At 43.4% G+C, this 19,484-nt stretch overlaps 1 protein-coding gene across 2 annotated transcripts in view; it reads left to right on the top strand.

The window, feature by feature from the left end:
* The first annotated feature begins 185 nt into the window (after positions 1-185).
* Positions 186-19,484, top strand: part of LOC121873273 (E3 ubiquitin-protein ligase ZNRF1-like) — a 126,365-nt gene continuing 107,066 nt past the window's right edge. Inside the window, exons 1-2 of one of the 2 annotated variants that reach the window (XM_042376711.1) lie at positions 186-342; positions 3,006-3,048. The gene's annotated coding sequence lies outside the window, so the exon portion shown is untranslated. Of the gene's footprint in view, positions 343-3,005; positions 3,049-13,688; positions 14,174-19,484 lie in introns of those variants that run through there. The other variant, XM_042376713.1, reaches the window with a different exon arrangement.

Below are 19,484 nucleotides of genomic sequence, written 5' to 3'. Positions count from 1 at the left end.
CCGCCCCCAGAACCTCTCACAGCTGACACTACTTTATACCCTAGAACTTTATGCCTTGTTTCTATTTATATCTTCATATTAACTCATCCATTCTTTTATTTTACCTAATTGTTTTCTTTAATATATTCATAGATTTTATATTTTTGGTGATTATTTTGGGTTTTTATGGTTATTGTGGAAGGTAGTAGTAACACCAGATGATAAGTCCTTTGTCAGCAGTTAGGTGCGCCATGTTTATTTTAGAGCTGTTGGGAATTGTTCTTGCCAATTATCAGTGTTAGTGACGATTACCGCATTGACGCGTTGAATGACTCAATATTAGTTCAAGGAGAAACTCTAAAGGTAAGGAATAGTGTGAAATTCCTGCATGACGTAAGTAAATGAGCTGATAAATTGCCGACTTCCTGTCCGGTATGCATCAAGAGGATGGATAATGTTAAATTTTTGGTTTAAACTCTAAGATATGGAGAAGGAATTTTGACGTAGTTTGAGAATCACCGAGTACAGTTCATCAAATTAACATTAATGTTTGTGATAACTAAAAGATCCTGAAATTTAATGGCATTTTGCATGTTGTTCCAAAGTTGTAACTCGGCATCCTCATCTCAGGCTGGAGGCAGCCTTAGACAGGGTGTCATAGCACTTACTATTATTTTCTTAACAGTTTATAGACAGTATATAGGTGTGGTGGAGCCTGTGTCACCCAGGTACTGATAATTATTTTAGAATTCGTGTGCTGTATAAATACTTTGTATATAATTATTTATATTTTCATCAACCTTGGGGGTGATTTACTGGAGATAATACAGTATATAGTAAACAGTGTGTTGGTACTAACCCTTAAGTGAGGTCTTCCTACAAGATGGTAAAAACTCACCACTGACTGCTGTTGGTGCAGGTGGGGGTGTTACTTTGGGGTGATATTGCAAGTAACCAGGAATCTATGGAAAATTTTTCTAAACAGCGGCAGTGGTTATTTCTCGAGTCACGTACCTTTACTTCCACTGTTTGTCTGGCATTCTTTGTTGGGTAAAATTATCGTTTTAGTCATGCGCCTATTTGGAAGTAGGGTAGACATGTTAAAAAACATCAAAAACCATCGGAAAAACCTAACCTAAAACCTAACCTAACCTAACCTAAACTAAACTAAACTTAAAATCCTAAATTTCGCTGCATGACCGAAACGATAATAATACCCTTTGTTGTTAGGTCGAGGCCCATGATGTTAATAACTGGCGACCAGACAACCACTGCATATAGCAATGCTCATTTTTCTGGTCTTGGACCTTTATTTATGTATGTTATTTATCCAGCATTCTTTCTGATTATTCGAGGCTGATTACACTGATCTTAGATTATTAATTTGGTCACTTGCAAACCTAACCTAACCTAGTCTAGTCATGTTTGTAAGTGACTGAATTCAATAATCCAAATCATCAGCATCAACCAATCAAAATGAATATTGGGCAAATAGCTGAAGTAAAATTCCGTGAATGGGCAAATTAACGTTTTGTAAAAGATCTCATCTTTCTTACCTCAAGAAATCCCCCCAAATAATAAAGATTTGCAATTTGAATTCATGTAATTACTTCCTCCAACTGCTTCAATTTATCGTTGGTAAGATGAGCCAACCTAACTTAGGTTACCTACCTTAGGATGAAATTATATTAGGTTTGGAAAGGGGTAATAGTTTACAACACAGACTTTTGAGAAGAAGAGGCTTAAAAAAAGAGATACTGTAGAAGTTAACTTTCTTATCTCTCAAATAAAAAAATGGAAGAATTGAAATTTCCTTACTTTTTTCTCTGTTTTATTGAATAAATATGATCCGTTGCTACATAGTTGCCGTATGTCTGGTTAACCTGTTGACGTGTTCCTAATAATAAACAGTTACAGTACTTAATGCGAAGCAACTGGATGCTTCCCAGTGAATTATTAACAAAATACTGGTACACTACTGTAGCACCCTAACCAACCTACTTAACCTAACCTAACTTAATACTGTATAATGCTTTACTGTCCTGTAAAGCCCTTTTACAAGTTGGTATGGTATTAATTTAAGAACAAAAAAATTATAATAACGAAAAAATTTAAAACTTGGTGTTGGTTTTTCATGTGTATGAAATGGAAGCGTTAATGTCTGTGAAATATTTGTCTTTTAGCACTTACACAAACAGGTGATATTGATGGGTGCATGGAGCCAGCGTGTTAATGTAGATTCATGTTCGGGTTGAGAGAATCAGATAAAACAAAAGTAGGAAAGATATAATTCCTCCAACTTTCTTTTTATATTCAAGAGGTAAGAAAGAAGAAAATCCCAGGATCAAGGAAAATTTCTGAGAGACTCATTGGAAATCAGCCACCATAACCTTGACATTAAGATTATTCAAATAAAAAAAATGCAGGAGTATCACACATCTTTGCATGCAACACAGACTAAGTAGGAAAGCAGGCAAATCCAGCCATAAACTCAACGCTCACACAGACTTGGATCCAAGCGTCATAATTAATTTTTTCTCTGTGTAATCACCATTTAATTACTGGATTAATTTTCATACATTTTCTACATTATTAGATAAGATTCCATGCAGGCTGGTACAGTGCTAAACTATTTTCTCGAATGGTATATACAATACTGTACTAAGCCATTTTCACTAATATTCTCAGATTTTTTAGTAAATTTGAAAGAATAGTATGGGAAGTGCATGTGGTTTTACCCCCAATGTGCTGTTACAGTAAATTATATTTTGTGGATTACAGTATAATATTTTCATGTTTTGATATAAAATTTACCCCCAAGAAGCATGGATTTCAACCCCATGAAATCCACAAATACTAGAGGTAAGGGGCACGAATCAGCAAAATTTGTGAATCCAGAAACTGCATACTGTATACCATTGGTGTACTGTGTATATAGATATATACACTATACACATACATCCATAAATCACTACCCCAGAATATGGTATACAAGGTTCTCAAATTTTTATTCTTTATTTTTTCAGACTCCATTCTGCAGTCATCCAATTAGCTGAAAATACTTTTAAGGTACAGTACAGTATTTGGACTTTATTACTTTCGCTGAGCATCCACTTGTCTAGGGAATACTTCTGCCAAGGTTTTCTTTCCAAAAGGTGACATACTGTAAATACTGTACTTGGTAATTGTCTTTCTTATATCTTTATCAAGTTTTTGTCATATTTCTGTTTCTTGGCATTGTTGTGAGGCACTTCTCTTTTACTTTTCTTTTTCTTACTCCTTTTTTGCCCAATTACCGGATGTCCATTACCAAAACCAAATATATACTTTCTCTCTATTTAATGTTTTAACCATTCTACAGAGTTGTGTTATAGAGATGTGTGGCCAACTGGTGGTGATGTAAGTAAATGTAATACTGTAAGAGACGTGAGATGATGTTAGGTTTGGTTATGATGTGTCTGTATAGGGCGGTGATATACTGTAGGGAGGTTTTGAGTGATGGTATACAGAATTGTGAAGTAATGGTATTGGTAGTGGTTCTGATGGTGGCAGTAAGTGGTAGTGATGGTGGCAGTGGTGGTAGTTGTTCTGGTGGTGGCAGTAAGTGGTAGTGGTGGTAGTTGTTCTGATGGTGGCAGTAAGTGGAGGTGATGGTGGCAGTGGTGATAGTTGTTCTGATGGTGGCGGTAAGTGGTAGTGGCAGTGGTGGTAGTTGTTCTGGTGGTGGCAGTAAGTGGTAGTGGTGGTAGTTGTTCTGAGGGTGGTAGTAAGTGGTAGTTGTTCTGATGGTGGCAGTAAGTGGTAGTGATGGTGGCAGTGGTGGTAGTTGTTCCGATGGTGGCAGTAAGTGGTAGTGATGGTGGTAGTTGTTCTGATGGTGGCAGTAAGTGGTAACAGTAAAGTGGTAGTGGTGATTGCAATAAGTGGTGGTAATAGTGGCAGTAAGTGGTTGTGGTGATGGCAGTAAGTGGTAGTGGGTGAGGGAGGTCGGTGAGTGGTGGAGCGCTAGACACAAGCGGCTGATGAATATGCACCGACTCGTCTCCGTCCGTCCCTCCCTCCCTCCCTCCCCATTTTTCTCTCACTCCGACTCCACATTGACACCCCCCCACCCCCTCCCCCTCTCTCTCCCTCGCCTAGTCTTCTGTTTCAGCCAGTTTCATTGCTCCTTTTCAGTTCCTTGTCACTACATACATACATACATACATACATACATACATACATACATACATGCATCCTTTACAGTATTGCAGTTCTGTATTATATCTCACACTTAACCTCAAAAAAAGTGCCTTGTGTAGTGTCCGTGTGTGTGTGCGTGTGTGTGCCTTGTGTAGTGTCCGTGTGTCGTGCCTTGTGTAGTGTCCGTGTGTCGTGCCTTGTGTAGTGTCCGTGTGTGTCGTGCCTGTAGTGTCGTGTGTGTGTGCCTTGTGTAGTGTAGTGTTCGTGTGTGTGTGCCGTGTCCGTGTGTCGTGCCTTTGTAGTGTCCGTGTGTGTCGTGCCTTGTGTAGTGCGTGTGTGTTGTGTAGTGTCCGTGTGTGTCGTGCCTTGTGTAGTGTCCGTGTGTGTCGTGCCTTGTGTAGTGTCGTGTGTCGTGCCCGTGTGTGTCGTGCCTTGTGTAGTGTCCGTGTGTGTCGTGCCTTGTGTAGTGTCCGTGTGTGTCGTGCCTTGTGTAGTGTCCCGTGCCTGTGTAGTGTCCGTGTGTGTTGTGCCAGTGTCCGTGTGTGTGTGCCTTGTGTAGTGTCCGTGTGTGTGTGCCTTGTGTAGTGTCCGTGTGTGTTGTGTCCTTGTGTAGTGTCCGTGCCTTGTGTAGTGTCCGTGTGCCATGTGTAGTGTCCGTGTGTGTCGTGTATGTGTCCGTGTGCCGTGTGTGTTGCCTTGTGTAGTGTCCGTGTGTGTCGTGCCTTGTGTAGTGTCCGTGTGTGTGCCTCTGTGTAGTGTCCATGTGTGTTGTGTGTGTAGTGTCCGTGTGTGTTGTGCCTTGTGTAGTGTCCGTGTGTGTCGTGCCTTGTGTAGTGTGTGTGTCGTGCCGTAGTGTCCGTGCCTTGTGTAGTGTCCGTGTGTGTCGTGCCTTGTGTAATGTAGTGTGTGTAGTCGTGCCGTGTCCGTGCGTGTCGTGCCTTGTGTAGTGTCCGTGCGTGTCGCCGTGTCCGTGTGTCGTGCCTTGTGTAGGTCCGTGTGTCGTGAACCTCTAGTATGGACAATAAGCTTGGTGACACTGTTTTTTTACCCTCCATCAAAGCTTGGGTTTAAACACTGCCACACCTGGAGTTGTTTATGTGATTTTGGTTTTAATTTCTCCAGCTTGTCTTTTATAAACTCCTGGGCCAAACTGAGTGCTAGTGTAAACGATGTTCTTTTCTTTTTGTGGGGGGTGAGATGGCAGACCCTGTTATTGTATTAGTTAAATGTATAAGATGATGTTGATATTGCATCCTCCTCCCCTACTGTATTCACCTCTCCCTATTGTTTTCTGCTCCCTATTGTATCCACCTCCCTACTGTACCTGTATTCTCCCCACTGTATTCTACTGTATTCACCCCCACTGTATTCACCCCTACTGTATTCTCCTCCCCTACTGTATCCACCTCCCACTGTATCCACCTCCCTACTGTATCCACCTCCTACTGTATCCACCTCCCCCACTGTATCCACTACTTTATCCATAATTCACATCCCCACCACATCCACTTACCCCACCGCATCCCACCTCCCACCACGTCCACCCCTCACGTCATCCACCTCTCTCACCACATCCACCTCCCTCACCACATCCACTTCCTCTTCCCACACCTCTTCTCCCCACATCCACTTCCCATTTCCATCACATCCACCTCCCCCACCACCCCATCCCCCCCACTCCCTACTATATCCACCTCCTACATTCCCCACCTCCCCCCACATCCACCTCCCTCCCCCCACATCCACCTCCTCACCATTCCAACTCCACCTCCCCACACCCACCTTTCCTTATTCCACCTCAACCTTCTTACTTCCCATCCCCAATGGTAATTTCTTTTTTATCCTAAATTGCGCCCAATATGCAATGAAATGCAGGGTTTAAGGCATGGAATAGCTGACCGAGGCGATAGCTGTCGGAGTGAGAGGTGAGTTAGTGGTATATCGCACTTGGGGTGATCGGGGTTAGGTTAGTACGTGATTGCTGCTAGTGGTTATATCGTGCTTGTTGAGTGGGGGAGAGGGAGGAGGGGTTAGGTTAGGTACGTGATCGCTGCTAGTGGTATATCGTACTTGGAGTGGGAGAAGGGAGGAGGGTGGTACGTGATAGTCGCTGCTGCTACACTTATAATTGACAGTTATCATGAGCCGTACTGTATACATGCCTGAGATAAGATATAGGTAGCTACCCAAGGAATACTGATGTGACATGTTATCTCTCATGATTGTTGTAAGTAAGTGTGTGTTTGGTGTTACTGCCTGGTATGTTAGGTGTTACTACTGCCTGGTGTGTTACGTGTTACTGCCTGGTGTGTTACGTGTTACTGCCTGGTATGTTACGTGTTACTACCTGGTGTGTTTTAGGTAAGTGTGTGTTAGGTGTTACTGCTGGTGTGTTAGGTGTTACTGCCTGGTATGTTACGTGTTACTACCTGGTGTGTTTTAGGTAAGTGTGTGTTAGTACTGCCTGGTGTGTTTTAGGTGTTACTGCCTGGTGTGTGTTAGGTGTTACTACCTGGTGTGTTTTAGGTAGTGTGTGTTAGGTGTTACCGCTGCCTCGCCTGGTGTGTTACATGTTACTGCCTGGTGTGTTACGTGTTACTGCCTGGTGTGTTTTAGGTAAGTGTGTGTTAGGTGTTACTACCTGGTGTGTTACGTGTTACTGCCTGGTTACGTGTTACTGCCTGGTGTGTTTTAGGTAAGTGTGTTAGGTGTTACTACCTGGTGTGTTAGGTGTTACTGCCTGGTATGTTACGTGTTACTGCCTGGTATGTTACGTGTTACTTACCAGTGTGTTACGTGTTACTGCCTGGTGTGTTTTAGGTAAGTGTGTGTTAGGTGTTACTACCTGGTGTGTTACGTGTTACTGCCTGGTATGTTACGTGTTACTGCCTGGTGTGTTTTAGGTAAGTGTGTGTTAGGTGTTACTACCTGGTGTGTTAGGTGTTACTGCCTGGTATGTTACGTGTTACTGCCTGGTATGTTACGTGTTACTGCCTGATATGTTACGTGTTACTGCCTGGTGTGTTAGGTGTTACTGCCTGGTATGTTACGTGTTACTACCTGGTGTGTTTTAGGTAAGTGTCTGTTAGGTGTTACTGCCTGGTGTGTTAGGTGTTTACTGCCTGGTATGTTACGTGTTACTACCTGGTGTGTTTTAGGTAAGTGTGTAGTACTGCCTGTTGTGTGGTGTTTGCCTGGTGTTTAGGTGTGTGTAGGTAAGTGTGTGTTGGTGTTACTGCCTGGTGTGTTAGGTGTTACTGCCTGGTATGTTACGTGTTACTGCCTGGTATGTTACGTGTTACTGCCTGGTGTGTGTTAGGTGTTACTGCCTGGTGTGTGTTAGGTGTTACTGCCTGGTGTGTTAGGTGTTACTGCATGGTATGTTACGTGTTACTACCTGGTGTGTTTTAGGTAAGTGTGTGTTAGTACTGCCTGGTGTGTTTTAGGTGTTACTGCCTGGTGTGTGTTAGGTGTTACTGCCTGGTGTGTGTTAGGTGTTACTGCCTGGTGTGTTAGGTGTTACTGCATGGTATGTTACGTGTTACTACCTGGTGTGTTTTAGGTAAGTGTGTGTTAGTACTGCCTGGTGTTCTTGCCTGGTGTTCTTGCCTGGTGTGTGTTGGGTGTTATGTGATGGTTTTATCAGGGTTGTCCACAAACCTTATCGACTGGTTGGCCATTTATCACTGCTTCGCTCTCTTCAGGTAGCTACATGAATGGTATATATGGTAGAATAGAAGAATGAAGATGATTCACTGTTAAATCAATGTGTATAAAAATCTCATGACTGGAGACTCCACCTCTTAACGTCGGTTGAATAGGCTTTATAGCGTAGTGAAATGGGTCTGTGGCGTACTTTTCCTCGCAGAGTACCTGGGCCGGGAGCTCCTCGCTGAGATGGTGAGCGAGAAAGCTCTTCACTGGTATGGCTTTTGGGCCTCGACAAAAGTGCACGAATAACACCTTTGCTACTGCCTCTGAATGTGCTCTCATAAAAAAATTGTTTTTCCTTCTATGCCTTTGTATTCTTAATTCTTGATATGTTATTTCATTCAGTACAGATGTAAGGGATTAGCGTGAGTCACTCAAATTGGCGTCATAGAGCATAAGGAACAAGTGTGAATTTATGAATATGGCCGTGCATGGCATATAGTAAGTAGTGTCTGTTTACAATCGGGGTCAGAGGCTGCAGGAATAAATGGTTAGTTGAAGAGAACCAATCCAACTTAACCTCGCAACATGTATCGTAGCATCAGATATTATTTATTCCCTTGGACTCAGAGCAATTATGCACAGTCGAATTGTTACAGTTCATTTGACAGTCTGGTAATTAGGATCGACAGCTCTGCACATACAGTAACTACGGAACTTGAATCATTTTTGACCAGACTATAACTACCATTGTGCCTAATTCGTGATGTGATGTGTTAAATTACCACCGAGATGATGTGTCTTTAGTACTAGGGTGTGCTAAGCATATGATCAGTCAGTCTGTACTCACTCACCAACCTGACTGAACCGAATATTCAGTGTGCGCTTGATACCATACAAGTACGACTCAACCCCTTATACTGTTCATGGTAGGCAGAAAGTCAGGGTACAGTACTGTACCTTACCTTCCTCAAGTAAACGTAGTGTACAGGAAAGAGATTCTATTCCATATTGGACACAGTGTAACAAAAGGTTCAGGTATTAAATGTGCGTTTTGTTGGCTATACTGTTATTATTGTTTGTGTAGCCCCAACACATGTGAGTAAAGATTTATTTGTACACTATCAGTCAGGTTCTCCCAGCCTAAATAACTCAGAAAAAGAAGACAGCAATATTTTCTAACACACTGAAAAGTAGATTATTGATACGAGGTTTAGGTATGGGGGAATGACCAGACTTACTGCCTTATCTACCCTGTGCTGTGGTAACTAGAGCTATACAAGTGATGGACCTAGTACCTCCCAACCTCTCTCCTTCCCCTTTCTTTTCCTTCCTTTCCCATCCATTCTTTTCCTTTCTTTTTCTGCCATTTTCTTTTCTTATTTATTCCCTTCTTCCCATGGTCCATCGCGTGTGTGTGTCTGTCTGTCTGTCTGTTGTAATCACCTCAGTCTTGATGGATATTGGGGGAGGTGTGAAAGGACATTAGAGAATTAATAGCTCCAGTACAGACATTTACTGACCTACCGTACCATTTAAGCTCTACGTGCCAGAACACTTAAATTATACAGTGTGTGTGTGTGTTCCGTCTGTCCTAGTATAGAGTGATTGAAGCGTTGGTTATGGTGTGTGTGTGTGTGTGTGTGTGTGTGTAGTTTTGGTCTAAGCCTGCTAGTAAGGCGGTATTGGATGCCAGTGGTGATGGTGTAGCTGTTATTGTTCCTTATGTGTTACTGTTGCTTATGTTAATGGTTATGTTACTGTTGCTTATGTTAATGGTTATGTTACTGTTGCTTATGTTAATGGTTATGTTACTGTTGCTTATGTTAATGGTTATGTTACTGTTGCTTATGTTAATGGTTATGTTACTGTTGCTTATGTTAATGGTTATGTTACTGTTGCTTATGTTAATGGTTATGTTACTGTTGCTTATGTTAATGGTTATGTTACTGTTGCTTATGTTAGTGATGGGGGTGTTAGTTACTTATGTTAGTGGTGGTGGCGTTACTGTTACTTATGCTAGTAGTAGTAGTGGTGTTAATGTTACTTGTGGTGGTGGTGCTATTGATTTCGCTAGTGGTGGTGATTGTGTTACCGGTGCTTATGTTGGCTAATCATTGCAGTGTTGCTGGTGGTGGTAGCAGTTGCTTATATACTTAATGCTGTCGCAGTTGTGTTACCGTTGCATGGTTGTGATGTGTGTTGCTGTGGATGGCTGATGCAGTGTGTTGTTGGTCATAGCGCGCGCCTGTGTTGGGGACCCTGCAGTGACGGTGCCCATGAAATGAAATTGCTACTCGTAACAGACCTCTATCCAACTCATGGTCATATGGCGAGAGATGAGCTTTAAAAAAAACACTTTTTCTTTTTCACAGGATTTATAAATTGGAATTGTGTGTGCATATTTTGAGGCGCTGTGCAGCATTTGTATTTCTTTATGCTCGTCTTGGGCTGTGAGGTATATTACATTTTAGCGTCATTCGTCATCCATCAGTTATGTCAGTCGTTCCATAAAACTGTCCCTCGAACTTCAGCAAGTTTTGATGGAATGGTTCAGAACTCCGGACTGAACGTGTATAGTCGCTCATAAAAACTATATCTGTATTTTGAGGAAGGAGAGAAAGGGGGGAGGGGGTGATGGATGAATTTCAGAACGAACACTGCGACTCCTGTTGTTTCCAGTAGGGTTGTTAAAATATCCTTCGTCCGTTGTCAAATTTTCTCAACAAAATTATTTAAGTTTTTTTTTTAGTGACTAAATGTGTGTGTGTGTGTGTGTGTGTGTGTGTGTGTGTGTGTGTGTGACTTAAGGTAAACTCATATTTCCATTTTTATGACTCCCGGCCGGGAAATTTGGACTGTGAACTGTGGCGCATTATTTCATTACTCTTAACGTGTGCCGAGTAAGGATTCCAGAGGGTAGGTTTTACCAAGAGGTTTTTTAATACTTCCATTACTGTTTTATTTTTATACGTTTTAATTCATAATGTATGTATTTATTCATAATATTTTGGGTTTTTATTTAAATGTAATTTTTTATTTACTTTTTTCTTAGAAGTTAACAAGAAGGGAAGATGCACGTAGTAGTAACAAGACATAGAGTTTTGTTAATTTTTAAATGGAAAATGACTATAGCCAGAAAAACTTGACAAGGATTAAAGTTTATTCATTGGCGTATTTCTTCAGGACTCTTGAAGGAATGCCATCTAGCGAGGAGAATACAATATAGCGTAACAAAATTAGGAAGGTGCTTTGTGCGGTTTGGCTGCAAGGAAGATTTTGTAGGATAAAAGATGATTATATTTTTTGACAAACAAAGAGTCCTAGGAAACGTCTCTGTTTTTCCTTGGAGATGTTGTTTCACTTGTTTGTGGTAAAGTGAACTGTGGGTAATGAAGAAAAAAACACGAAAAACAAAATTGAGTTGAAATTGTGGTAAGAAGATTTTGTCGAGAACCAGAGAGAGAGAATTGATTGTTAAGAGAATGTGTTTTTGGAGAAGAGACGGTATTTGGGAGTGGAAAAACTATTGTACTGTCTCCTCCTCTTCCTCCTCTTTCTACTCCTCTTCCTCCTCTTCCTTCTCCTCTTCGTCACCAAGTTCACTACATGTTGCTGTTCGGTTCACGTTTCGATTCTTAATACGTAACTTTTTTATTATTATTAACATTAGAGTCTTTCTCAAATCTCATAAATTAACATAGTGTTTATAGTTGGTGTGTTATTATAATGATTACTGCCAATATTTTTATCTAGGAATAATAGATTTCATGCTATTGAAATTTTGTGAAGATAAAAGATTTTGATGTTAATTTTATACTTTCCCCAATGTCTATTAATTTCCTCGCAAACTATACTGGTCACAGGTAAATATTGTACTGCAGAACATTATGAGTTGAGATGCTATATACAGTACAGGTATACCCAGCCCAGGTCCATGTAACCCCCCCCCCCCCACCTTACCGGGTACACATTCCTCTCTGATTAAAAAGATGTTAAAGATTACAGAGTTCGTGGAAGCGATTTGCTACACTTTTTATCTTGAGGAAGGTGAAGGGGTGACCAGGGTGTCTTGGCGGCGGCGGACCATGTACCCTCCTCCCTCACTCTCGTCTGCTTGATTTCCCAAAGCCCCCCTCCCCCAAATCTTGAATGTCTTCTGAATTTCCCACAACCCTAAAGGTGACATTACAAGTGAGAGGGTTGTCGTAACTCTATTGTACATATTTGGTTAGGTTTTTGGTCCACCATTTTGTCTTTTAACTTTTTATTTTTGGTAGTCTTATGGAAATTTACTTTATCGGAAGGGAAGACCTTTTTCTAGCAGCCATCTTACTATACAGACCACTTACCTACAGCGACTTTAAAGGGATCGGAGACCACTTTAACTCTAGCAACGACCTTGTTACAGTGTTCACTTCACTGACCAGCTTAATCCAGCGATGACCTTACTTTAAGGGTCACATTACTGAGATTACCATATTTCAGTGACGTTATGCCACGGACCAATAAATCTCTCTCTCTCTCTCTCTCTCTCATTCATTCATTCATTCATTCATGTGGTTTCTACATACCTGATCAGGTTCTTGCAAAAATAAACGTCTCGTTTTCTTCCACCTACAGAAAACGGGATTATTTTTGTTGGGCAGGATGACCAACTTCACCATTACTGTGGTCACTTTCCTGAACCTACGTTAATATGTTAATATGTTTTGGAGGATTTTTTCAGAGCCAAGTTGGAATACGGTGGCGGGTTAAAAGTGGAAACTAATTATCCAACTCGCTTCCTGCCGGAGGACTGCACCCGAGGAGTGACTCAGTTTCACATGGGTTTTGTTCTCGGTTATCTCACACACACACACACACACACTATGGTTTTGGGTAAACAGAGTGATTCAGTGTTTACTTTATTAACAGAGTTATAATGGTGGGGGAGAGCGAGTTGTCAGGTGGTGCGGTGTGTACAGTACCCTTGGAGTGGTGGTCACTGTACTTAGACGGTTATTTATAGCATTAACCATGGTATGTATAATGTAGTTTAGCCCTCCTATAGTGTGTTAACTGTACCGTATCATTAACTATACTGGAGTGGATTAACTTCCCTAGATAGGCTGGTATTAATGTTTGGAGATTAATCGTATCGCGGTGTTGAGTTAGTGGGATGGACAAATCTTTCTTAGTGTCACCTTTACCGGGGTGGGGTAACCGTGTGTTAACCAAAGTGAGGTGTGTTAACCATGGTGAAGTCTGTTGACCATATTACATTCACCACTGGAGTGTGTTAACCATAGGGAGTGTGTTGTCGTATTTTAACTGCTGACCCCAGTAGAGTGCGTCAAGTGCAATGTAGTGTTAACCGTTGTGGGATGATGTTTACTTACGTGGTGGGAGAAAGACGTACCCAAGTGAGGTAGTGTTAACAGTATGGTAGTGTTAACCATTGTGGTGTTGGTGTGGAGAACTTGACACACTTTCGGGAAGGAGGGAATCCCTAGTGTGTATCTTGGTGTGACGACCATTCTGATAAGTGTAGCAGTACTGGTGTGTGTCGGGGCAAATCCGGGTAGAGATAGAAGAGGTGTGGACGGCCTTGGGCGAAGCATCCCAGTGAAGGTTGGTGATACCGAGAGCTTAGACGCACACTGGCACCATCTGGAACTGCCTCTACTTAACGACCCTTAGTAGGTGGTGGTGAAGAAAATGCATTTGGTTCTCTCTCTTCCGTGTTGTGACATCCGGCATCAGTTTGCGGCACACCTCCCATCGTACCAGGAGCGGGGCGGAGTGGGTGGGGATGGGGCGGGGCGGGGCTGAGAGCCAGGTGTCCCGCTATACCTGTGCCCCCTCCTCCAGTAGTCTCCTGCTTGTTGTCCTTGCCAGCTCCGCCACTCTCCCTCCCACGTCGCGTAACTCGTGGTGGCTTTCCTGTTGTCGTCTCACAAGAGCATCAGACACTCACGCCGTTAGCTATACGTGTTGCTGGTGTGACGCGTGACTGTTCTTGGCATAGTGATTTGGTGATTGTGGTCGCGTCACGTTACAAGTAGCTATGTAACCTGTCACTAAGCTATGGTTCCTTAACTCACCGTGACACGTTATTATTGCAGTGCAACATTCCCCTTGAGTAACTGTGACACGTTACTTTTGACAGTGTAACTTGTTCCTAAAGCCACGTAACGTGCCCTTAAGCTACTGCTGTGACACGTTAATTAGTGGCCGTGTAATATCTTCCTTAAACACCTGTGTTAACAATTACTGGTGACACAGAAACTTGGCCTAAAGCCTTTATGAACCTTACCCAGAGCACAGTTACCAACTCTTCATACCAGTGCAACATTTTTCGGACACTAGAACAATCAGAGTAAGTTGAGATTTTCTAAGCTTCAGTGATATGTGTGTGTGTGTGTGTGTGTGTGTGTGTGTGTGTGTGTGTGTGTGTGTGTGTGTGTGTGTACTTACATATGTAGATTGTTTTAAGTAGTATTCTTGCTTCATGTACATATATACCGAGGAATGGTCGTCTTGTGAGTAGATACATTATTGGAACATTTCTGAGTAGTGAACCATAATATCTTGAGTGAATTATACCTACATTATCTCCTCACTGATAAAGACTCGTTACCAGGGCAGGTGTAGCTACTCGAAGAACACCTGTACTAGATAGTCAATTAGTATCATTTTGGAATTTTCCCGACGCCAAGTGTACTCGTTACTTGACGTCATTATTTATTATACTCTGGTGACGGGAGTATACTGAGCTTGGTCCTTGTGAGTCTAGCTTGATAACGTCATGGTGTAAGTGTGTGTGGGTTTGTGTTGGGGGGGTGGAAACGAGTGAGTGTAGGTGTGGGGTTTGTGTTGGGGGTGTGGAAACGTGCAGGGAGTGCAGGTGTGGGGTTTGTGTTGGGGGAGTGACAGAAACGTGTGAGTGTGGGTGGGGTTTGTGTGTTGGGGGGTGTGAAACAGGTAGGTGTAGGTGTGGGGTTTGTGTTGGGGTGTGGAAACGTGGCGTGCAGGTGTGGGGTTTGAGTGTAGGTGTGTGGGTTTGTGTTGGGGGTGTGGAAGCAGGTGAGTGAAGGTGTGGGTTTGAGTGTAGGTGTGGGGTTTGTGTTGGGGGGTGTGGAAACGTGTGAGTGTGGGTGTGGGGTTTGAGTGTAGTGTGGGGTTTGTGTTGGGGGTGTGGAAACAGTGTGAGTGTAGGTGTGGGGTTCCAGTCATAGAGTGTGGGGTTTGTGTTGGGGGGTGTGGGGCAGAGTGAGTGTGGGGTGTGGGGTTTGAGGACTACCCAGGTGTGGGGTTTGTGTTGGGGTGTGGGGTTTGTGTTGGGTGTGAAACAGGTGAGTGTAGGTGTGGGGTTTGTGTTGGGGGTGTGGAAACGTGTGGGGCAACAGGTGTGGGGGGTTTGAGTGGGTGTGGGTTTGTGTTGGGGTGTGGAAACGAGTGAGTGTAGGTGTGGGGTTAGCTCGGGACTTAAGTCATGTTCCTGTCAGTCGATGTCGAGTGGGATCGTGTTACTGGTTCGTTGACGTCTCCGCCCTGGCCCCAAACAGACGTGACAGCAAGGGGCATCTTACTCTAGCCAGCAAATAATATATTACCCACCACCTACCACCACCACCACCCCCACCACCACCACCACCACCACCACCACCACCACCCCACCACCACCCCCCACCACCACACCCACCCACCCCACCATCACCACAACCCCCAACATCTACCAGCCCCACCACCACCACCACCCCCCTCCCCCACCACCCCCTCCCCCCCCCCTTACCCCACCACCCCCCTCCCCCACCCACCCCCTCCCCACCACCACCCCTCCCCCCCCACCCACCCCTCCCCCCCACCACCCCCTCCCCCCACCCACCCACCACCACCACTGGTCGATCTTATTCCTAACCAGCTAAAAAAATTAAAGCCAGAAAGATGTTCCTCCTAGCAAAATAATTACTCCTAGCTAGGTTAACATGTCAGCTGGGTAGATCATGATCCTAGCTAGGTAACATAAAGGGAGATGCTAAAATGGATTCCGTCTGTTCTGTAATGTACGTACGTCCACCCGTCCGTCCGTCCACCCGTCCGTCCGTTCATCCGTCCATCCACCCGTCCGCCCATCCATCCATCCATCTATCCATCCATCCATCCATCTACCCGTCAGTCCATCCACCCGTCTATCCATTTCTGAATTCCCTTTTCGGGCACAAAAACTTTTCACATATTATAATAAAAGTCTGTAGCTATGCAAGTGAAGCCAAAGAGAAGCCACCTGGTAAAACGATTATGCTGTAATATTATATTTCTCTGGGATCACCTGGAGATTCTCCTACCTCCCTCCCCTCAGCTTATTTCACGTAACCTAACCTAACCTAATCTATCCTTTACTTAAGCTAACCTAACCTAATCTATCCTTTACTTTAGCTAACCTAACGTAACCTAACCTAACCTAATATATCCTTTACTTTAGCTAACCTAACGTAACCTAACCTAACCTAACCTAATCTAATCTATCCTTTACTTAAGCTAACCTAACGTAACCTAACCTAACCTAATCTATCCTTTACTTAAGCTAACCTAACCTATTCTATCCTTTACTTAAGCTAACCTAACCTAATCTATCCTTTACTTAAACTAACCTAACATAATATATCCTTTACTTAAACTAACCTAACCTCATTTCTCCCACTCCCCGATTAGTGTTAGGGTGGTTAATCTTCAGATGAAATAAGCTGGTGGACGGGAGATTCTTCAGGTGATATATATATATATATATATATATATATATATATATATATATATATATATATATATATATATATATATATATATATATATATATATTCTCCTGGACGTATGTGTATGTGTGAGTTGAGCAGGTATGTGAGTAGGTGACTCAGGTTTGGTTAGGTTAAGTTAAGCGACTGTCAGGTTAGGTTAGGTTAAGTTAGGTGACTGTCAGGTTTGGTTAGGTTAAGTTAGGTGACTGTCAGGTTTGGTTAGGTTAAGTTAGGTGACTGTCAGGTTTGTTTTGTTATTTTGGGTAGTTCTCTTCCTACCACCTCCCACCACCAGTATATCCGGGGCGCCTCACACACCCACACTCGTGATGGATGACGCCTCACCCGTCAAATCACGGGTCTAAAATCGGTGTTATTTGGTCCCAGGAGATGGAATTTATGTCTTGATCTTGGAGGGTACACACACACACACACACACACACACACACACACACACACACACAAACACACACGATCTCACAAGGGGATTCAGTGTGTGGAGGAATTTGTTTGTTTGTCTTGTCTAGACACAGTATGTTTATCTGTTATTCTTCCAGTGTGAGCAATGCTTCTGGTCCTGGTGGAGAGAGAGAGAGAGAGAGAGAGAGAGAGAGAGAGAGAGAGAGAGAGAGAGAGAGAGAGAGAGAGAGAGAGAGAGAGAGAGAGAGAGAGAGAGAGAGAGAGAGGAGAAGAGAGAGAGGAGAGAGAGAGAGAGAGAGAGAGAGAGAGAGAGAGAGAGAGAGAGAGAGAGAGAGAGAGAGAGAGAGAGAGAGAGAGAGAGAGAGAGAGAGAGAGAGAGAGAGAGAGAGAGAGAGAGAGAGAGAGAGAGAGAGAGAGAGAGAGAGAGAGAGAGAGAGAGAGAGAGAGAGAGAGAGAGAGAGAGAGAGAGAGAGAGAGAGAGAGAGAGAGAGAGAGAGGAGAGAGAGAGAGAGAGAGAGAGAGAGAGAGAGAGAGAGAGAGAGAGAGAGAGAGAGAGAGAGAGAGAGAGAGAGAGAGAGAGAGAGAGAGAGAGAGAGAGAGAGAGAGAGAGAGAGAGAGAGAGAGAGAGAGAGAGAGAGAGAGAGAGAGAGAGAGAGAGAGAGAGAGAGAGAGAGAGAGAGAGAGAGAGAGAGAGAGAGAGAGAGAGAGAGAGAGAGAGAGAGAGAGAGAGAGAGAGAGAGAGAGAGAGAGAGAGAGAGAGAGAGAGAGAGAGAGAGAGAGAGAGAGAGAGGAGAGAGAGAGAGAGGGGGTGATCGATCTTGCACCTACCATGCATCTCTGCTTATGCATCGTGATCCGCCTGACTGATGGTTGTAGTACACGATGACTTACACACACACACACACACTCTTATCAACGTCTTCTTCTTCTTCCGCCTCACTCTCACTTTTACCCCCTGCTGTCCTCCAGTTCCTCCTCACCCCAACCCTCATCATCTGTATTTCAAAGACGCGGACAGGAAGGTGATAAACACACAAACGAACACATGAGTTAACTGGGTTTGAGGTGTGTGTGTGTGTGTGTGTGTGTGTGTGTGTGTGTGTGTGTGTGTGTGTGTGTGTGTGTGTGTGTTAAAGCCTTTGTATCATTTTATTGCCTCTGGTCTTTAACTGTCTCTAGTGAGCATTATTGAAGTATGTTAGGGAGTGTCTAGGAGAGGCACAGATGCCTCCCCTCCCTGCTCCCCCGCTTCCTCTTCTCTCCCTTCCTTCCTCCTCTTCAACTCCTTCCCCTTCTCTCCTCCCCTCCCTCTCGTGGTAAATATATTCACACTCGGTATTAAAAATTTTTTGCGACTCGATCATCATTATTGGACAGGTTTTTACAGTTTATCAATTTTTTCGTTACAAGTTTTAATCCCACTCGCCCTTAACTGTATATCTAAGAGTCGTATTCCCACTCGCCCTTAACTGTATACTAAGAGTCGGTCCCACTCGCCCTTAACTGTATACTAAGAGTCCTGTTCCCCTCTGCCCTTAACTGTATACTAAGAGTCCTGTTCCACTCGCCTTAACTGTATACTAAGAGTCGTATTCCAATCGCCCTAACTGTATAAGAGTCGTATTCCCACTGCCCTTAACTGTATACTAAGAGTCGTATTCCCTCGCCCTAACTGTATACTAAGAGTCGTATTCCCACTCGCCCTAACTGTATACTAAGAGTCGTATTCCCCTCGCCCTTAACTGTATACTAAGAGTCGTATTCCCACTCGCCCTAACTGTATACTAAGAGTCCTGTTCCCACTCGCCCTTAACTGTATCCTAAGAGTCCTATTCCCACTCGCCCTTAACTGTATACTAAGAGTCGATTCCCACTCGCCCTTAATCAATGTAGTAAGAGTCGTATTCACTCGCCCTTAACTGTATACTAAGAGTCGTATTCCCACTCGCCCTTAACTGTATAGTAAGAGTCGTATTCCCACTCGCCCTTAACTGTATAGTAGAGTCGTATTCCCACTCGCCCTAACTGTATACTAAGAGTCGTATTCCCACTCGCCCAATTATACACTAAGAGTCGTATTCCACTCGCCCTTAACTGTATACTAAGAGTCGTATTCCCACTCGCCCTTAACTGTATACTAAGAGTCGTATTCCACTCTGCCTTAACTGTATACTAAGAGTCGTATTCCTCACGCCCTTAACTGTATACTAAGAGTCGTATTCCCACTCGCCCTTAACTGTATACTAGAGTCGTATTCCCATCGCCCTTAACTGTATACTAAGAGTCGTATTCCCACTCGCCCTTAACTGTATACTAAGAGTCGTATTCCCACTCTCGCCCTTAACTGTATACTAAGAGTCGTATTCCCACTCGCCCTTAACTGTATACTAAGAGTCGTATTCCTACTCGCCCTTAACTGTATACTAAGAGTCGTATTTCACTCGCCCTAACTGTATACTAAGAGTCGTATTCCCA

The sequence above is a fragment of the Homarus americanus genome, unplaced genomic scaffold (genome assembly GCF_018991925.1).
Source record: "Homarus americanus isolate GMGI-L3 unplaced genomic scaffold, GMGI_Hamer_2.0 scaffold32929, whole genome shotgun sequence".
NCBI classification, from domain to species: Eukaryota; Metazoa; Arthropoda; class Malacostraca; order Decapoda; family Nephropidae; genus Homarus; species Homarus americanus.
This window is presented reverse-complemented; position numbering and strand designations above follow the sequence as displayed.